The sequence below is a fragment of the Salvelinus namaycush genome, chromosome 26 (genome assembly GCF_016432855.1).
Source record: "Salvelinus namaycush isolate Seneca chromosome 26, SaNama_1.0, whole genome shotgun sequence".
In the NCBI taxonomy this organism is placed as follows: Eukaryota; Metazoa; Chordata; class Actinopteri; order Salmoniformes; family Salmonidae; genus Salvelinus; species Salvelinus namaycush.
The window spans coordinates 16,229,566-16,235,866 of NC_052332.1; positions in this window are offsets into that span (position 1 = coordinate 16,229,566).

Consider the following 6,301-nt stretch of genomic DNA (forward strand, 5'->3'; position numbering starts at 1 on the left):
CTCAGTGCTAAAATGGAAAACGACACAAGGACAAAATATTTTCTGAGCTAATGCATGACTACGTACAAATGAGGAACAACTGTATAATGTACAACAGTCTTAGCGTCAGTATTACTGTAGCTACAGTATGTGTGTGTAGGTCATTAGCAGCCGCCTGTCTCCTCCAAGCCCCAGAAGCTCAGGACTGACACACACACACACACACTCACACACACACACACTACTCATCTACTATAGGGAAACCTGAGAACAGTGCAACTACCAGATCCCCCATTAGGTCAGTAGGGTCAGCAGCAACATCAAAATGAAGTGTCTAATCTTAGCGGGGAAACATGAGAACCAGGGTGCCCCAGACCCCAGGGAGCCATTTGCCAGGCTTTCCCCCAGAAACCAGAGAGGACAAGGGTGGGAGTCACGCCGACCCAGGCCTCCTGCTCTTTACTCCCAGGGTTTACTGTAGGACTAGTTAATCCAGAGGTCACAACTCTATTTTATAGACCATGGAAACAGGAGAACACGGTCTGATTTTGCCTACACCTCTGTCTGTCTGTCTGTCTGTCTGTCTGTCTGTCTGTCTGTCTGTCTGTCTGTCTGTCTGTCTGTCTGTCTGTCTGTCTGTCTGTCTGTCTGTCTGTCTGTCTGTCTGTCTGTCTGTCTGTCTGTCTGTCTGTCTCACACACACACACACACACACACACACACACACACACACACACACACACACACACACACACACACACACACACACACACACACACACACACACACACACACACACACACACACACACACACACACACACACACACCATCTGCTATAGCCTTTAGTAGGGAGCCCCAAATTAAGACACACAATGAGGTTCCAGCCATGGGGAGGAAGTCAATGAAAGGCATGGTCCTCATGTTGCAAGCCCCTTCAACCCATAAAGCACTCAATGCCAGGCTCACGTGACGCTTTGAAACAACCCTCCAACTGCCAATTAAGATCCATTACGACCAACAGGAACACATTGACTCCCTTCTAATCTGTGTCTTAAAGGGAATGTTTATGGGTTCCCTACTACAAACACACCGGTAGGTTTTTGTAACATGACCATTGCCGACAATAAGGACGGAGATTTCAGATTTTCCAAACTTCCTGTACTCTGTTGATAAAGACTCATTTTTCACGTAATGTAGGATTGCATCTAGTTACGTGATGTAGACCAAGTTCAGGGTGGTCATTTTTGCCGTGAAGGCGTGTCGTTTCTTATAGGAGGAACATGGCAACATAACCTAGAACTACTTACTGACTGAATACCTAGACAGAGTGAATACAATAGCATGTTGAAACCTAAGATACTGTACAACCTGTTTTGTACGTACCTAGGTATAACCTTAATACCTACTACATAATAATGCTATAAGAAGACATTCTGAGGTTATCTATAAAGTAACTGTGAAAATATAGGTGTTAAGATTCAAATACAGGTATAACAATTTGAATAAGTGATGAGATAGTGCATGTTATACAATGGGTGGGTTTAATCCTGGATTCTGATTGGTTAAAACCCCATTCCAGCCGTTGTCTATTCCACAAGTTACCACCGGCTAAAGCTATGACGTTAAAATGCCTATTTACTCTGTTCCATCTCACTGCACAATCCACTGTCTCATCAGCCCAGCCAGGCAAGTTATAAACTTGATCTCCACTATAAAATGCATCTAGGCATTATCTCACATTTCTTTTAGAGTGGCATTTGGTTTTCAACAGCGGAGATTTGTATAAACCTTGCTGTCTGTCTCTCTGACAGTTGCAACTGACAGTTGCAACTGACGAAACAGACAGGCAGACAATTCTTCTCAGCAAGTTGAAATCATGAATCAGCTGGCATAATTTTTATGGATATATACAAAGAAATGTCAACAGGTGGAACAAAACAAAATGCATTGTGTTAGCTGTGTTGTTGGCTAGCTCCTCTGAACAACAGTGTCCCGACGAGAGAGCACATTTTCTATGCAAGGCGAAATCATTAACTCACTGTTATGGATGTCTCCAAATAAATGTCACTAGAAAACAGCTTCAACAAATGCAAATACAGCTACTACTCTTATTCTGGCTGCACTGTTTGGCGTGACTGTAAGTTAGCCGTAGTTAGCTAGCTAGCTAGAAAGCAAGGGATAAGAACGTTGCCAGCCAGAATGGCACTGGAACATTTAGAACCAATGACTGGCGTAGGTACAGAACAAAAATACTTCACTGGGTTGCGGCTCTGGCAACCGAACCAATAGATCAAAGAACCAACTGGCTTGGGTAGCTACCTTAGATTTGTGTTGGGACTATAACTAGTGGAAGGATGAAATAGTGTGAATAAACTCGTCAAAATAATGTTTTTTAGGAAAATAGGTCAATCATTATTTGAACGTGTTGGTAACCTGTTGAATAAAAGTGATAATGCCCTGGAAGTCGGTGTTTGGAGGATATATTGGCACGGTTTGCCGGCCCTCGACTTCATCTCGGGGCTAACAACACCTGTGCCAATATATCCTCCAAACACCGGCTTCTCGGGCATTATCACTTAATTAATCAAAATCTCCTTAATACCTGTGAAGCAATAATCTGTACACTACCTCCACATACTACAGCAGAGCTGCATGGTTCCCCGACAATTCGCGTTCCAGCTCCTCACACAGTGGGATAGCCGTTTCCTCAGACCAGAGGAACAACAAAAGGGTTAGATCCAGGCTACAGTGCATTCGGAAAGTATTCAGACCCCTTGACTTTTTTCACATTTTGTTACAGCCCTGTTCTAAAATTGATTTACATTTATTTTTTCATCAACAAAAAATAAAATCCTCATCAGCCTACACACAATACCCCATAATGACAAAGCACATTTTATTTAGCAAATGTATAAAAAAACAAAAACAGAATTACCTTATTTACATAAGTATTCAGACCCTTTCCTATGAGACTCGAAATTGAGCTCTGGTGCATCATGTGTCCATTGATCATCCTTAAATGTTTCTACAACTTGATTGGAGTCCACCTATGGTAAATTCAATTGATTGGACATGATTTTGAAAAGCACACACCTGTCAATATAAGGTCCCACAGTTGACAGTGCATGTCAGAACAAAAACCAAGCCATGAGGTCGAAGGAATTGTCCATAGCTCCGAGACAGGATTTTGTTAAGGCACAGATCTGGGGAAGGGTACCAAAAAAGTTCTGCAGCATTGTGGGTCCCTATGAACACATTGGTCTCCATCATTCTTAAATGGAAGACGTTTGGAACCACCAAGACTCTTCCTAGAGTTGGCCGCCCGGCAGAACTGAGCAATCGGGGGAGAAGTGCCTTGGTCAGGGAGGTGACCAAGAACCCGACTGTCACTCTGACAGGGCTCCAGAGTTCCTCTGAGGAGATGGAAGAACCTTCCAGAATGACAACTATCTCTGCAGCACTCCACCAATCAGGCCTTTATGGTAGAGTGGCTAGATGGAAGCCACTCCTCAGTAAAAGGTACATGGCAGCCCGCTTGGTGTTTGCCAAACGACACCCTTACGGTGAAGCATGGTGGTGGCAGCATCATGCTGTGGGGATGTTATTCAGCAGCAGAGACTGGGAGACTAGTCAGGATCGAGGGAAAGATGAATAGAACAAAGTACAGCGAGATCCTTGATCAAAACCTGCTCCAGAGCACTCATGACCACAGACTGGGGCGAAGGTTCACCTTCCAATAGGACAATGACCCTAAGCACACAGCCAAGACAACGCAGCGGTGGCTTCGGGACAAGTCTTTGAATGTCCTTGAGTGGCCCAGCCAGAGCCCGGACTTGAACCCGATCTCTGGAGAGACCTGAAAATAGCTGTGCAGAGACGCTCCCCATCCAACCTGACAGAGCTTGAGAGGATCTGCAGAGAAGATTGGGAGAAACTCCCCAAATACAGGTGTGCCAAGCTTGTAGCGCCATACCCATGAAGATTCATGGCTGTAATCGATGCCAAAGGTGCTTCAACAAATACTGAGTAAAGGGTCTGAATACTTATGTAAATGTGATATTTCAGATTTTATTTTTAAGACATTTGCAAACATTTCTAAAAACCTGTTTTTGCTTTGTCATTATGGTGTATTGTTTGTAGATTGAAGAGGTAAAAATGAACGTAATTCATTTTAGAATAAGGCTGTAACGTAACAAAATGTAGAAATATCAACGGGGTCTGAATACTTTCCGAATGCATTGTATATATAGCCCTGCGCCCCAATGGCTGTATAGCAGTGGTCCACAGCAGGAACACTCTCTCACATGCTCCACTGAGAAGAGACACCAGTGGGCCTGCCAATGTACACTCCCAGGCCAAGGGGTTCAGAGCGGAGGAGGGATGATGGTGTGGGGTGATGGGGGGTTGATCGGTCACACACACACACACACACTTACTCACACTCATGGATGCACATATGCCACCCATGCACACACACACGCACACTCACACACATACACACACACACCTAATCTATGTATCCACGATGTGACATGGCACTCAGTGAGGGTTGTTGTGGTTCAGAACATCAGCTGGCAGTCACACCGCTGGCCTGCTGTTCCCTGATAACAGAGAGCTGGGATATGGCATGAGTAGAAAGAGAGAAGGAGAACACACACATTCTCATACTCTCATGTTTCTCGCAAACATTGAACACAAATAAACACTCTACACAAATACGGTACATATTCACACATACAGCACATACAAACACTACCACAGAAATACACATTAAGAACACCCGATCTTTCCATGACATAGACTGACCAGGTGAATCCAGGTGAAAGCTATGATCCCTTGTTGATGTCACTTGTTAAATCCACTTCAATCAGTGTAGATGAAGGGGAGGAGACAGGTTAAAGAAGGATTTCTAAGTCTTGAGACAATTAACACATGAATTGTGTATGTGTGCCATTCAGAGGGTGAATGGGCAAAACAAAAGATTTAAGTGCCTTTGAATGGGGTATGGTAGTAGGTGCCATGCGCACCGGTTTGTGTTTAAAACAGTAACACTGCTGGGCTTTTCACACTCAACAGTTTCCCGTGTGTATCAAGAATGGTCCACTACTCAAAGGACATCTAACTGTGTGAAGCATTGGAATCAACATTGGCCAGCATCTCTGTGAAATGCTTTCGACACGTTGTATTGAGGCTGTGCAATTCAATATTAGGAAGGTGTTCTTAATATGTTGTACTCTCAGTGTACAGTGCACACAAACAAAAAACACACTCAAACATTCTGTAAAACAACCCACAAAAAACAACTTAATTCACACATAGAATGATGTACACATACACTAAACTAACTGCTGCTCAAAACACTGCAATCAATTCAAACTGCAAAGCAGCCTAGAGTAAAGCCCTCAAGGTGAAGGGTTGGCCCCCAGTCTGTTAGTCCTTGTATACACAACCTCCGTTCAGCAGTTCACTCGTGCTGCCCTGGACTTAATCATGCATCCCCTCTTTCTCCTCCACCAAAAAACCTACTTGACTATTCCCCTTTGGACAATGTCCAGCCTTCTCCTTCTTTCCTTCAGGCCTGCTTTCTTTCTTTCCCTCGTTCCATTAAAGCAGGTCTGGGTTTGTGTGAACCCTTTAGACCCAGTTTCCTGACGTTGTGTAGTCTGTTGGGGAGAGGGGGGACCGAGGAGGAGAGGAGAATGGGGGGAACAGGATAGGACAAAAAGCATAGTACAAGGCTTCTCTGTGTTCTCTCCTGGGGGCATGGAAGCAACAATGGGTCTTGGTGAAAATGGACAAAAAAGTGGAAAAAAATAAAAACAGGCCTAATGGAGGACATAGGAGGTTTTCCGGGACAGAGGTTAAACATAAAGCTATCCTCGATGAGTGAATATCCTCAAATGCAACCCAATATCAAAGTTTGAGTCCATTGTTGGATGAGGTAAAGACAGGAGAAAGTTGAAGTGTAAGTTCGTTACAACAAAGGCAAGTTTCAACTTTCCTTTCAACATGGCCGACTTTCGGACTTGTTCCTTTGTTTAATGCGAGTGCTTTGACATCACTGGCTTGATAGCACATTCCTGGCGCACATTGTTAAATTGTAATTTCTTTAATATCCTTAATGACATAATGTTTAAGTGTCCAGGGTTAGTGCTCTGTCCTTGTGCCTGGCACCGCTTCCTAGACCGACATTCTAAAACAAAGTTGGTTCAGACAGAGCTGTATGTAACTGTTACAGGGTGAATTTTTCCTATTGTGTTCCGTGTGTAACTGTAGATTTTCTCCTCCTAAGACATTCCATTGTTAGTCAGAAAGTCCCT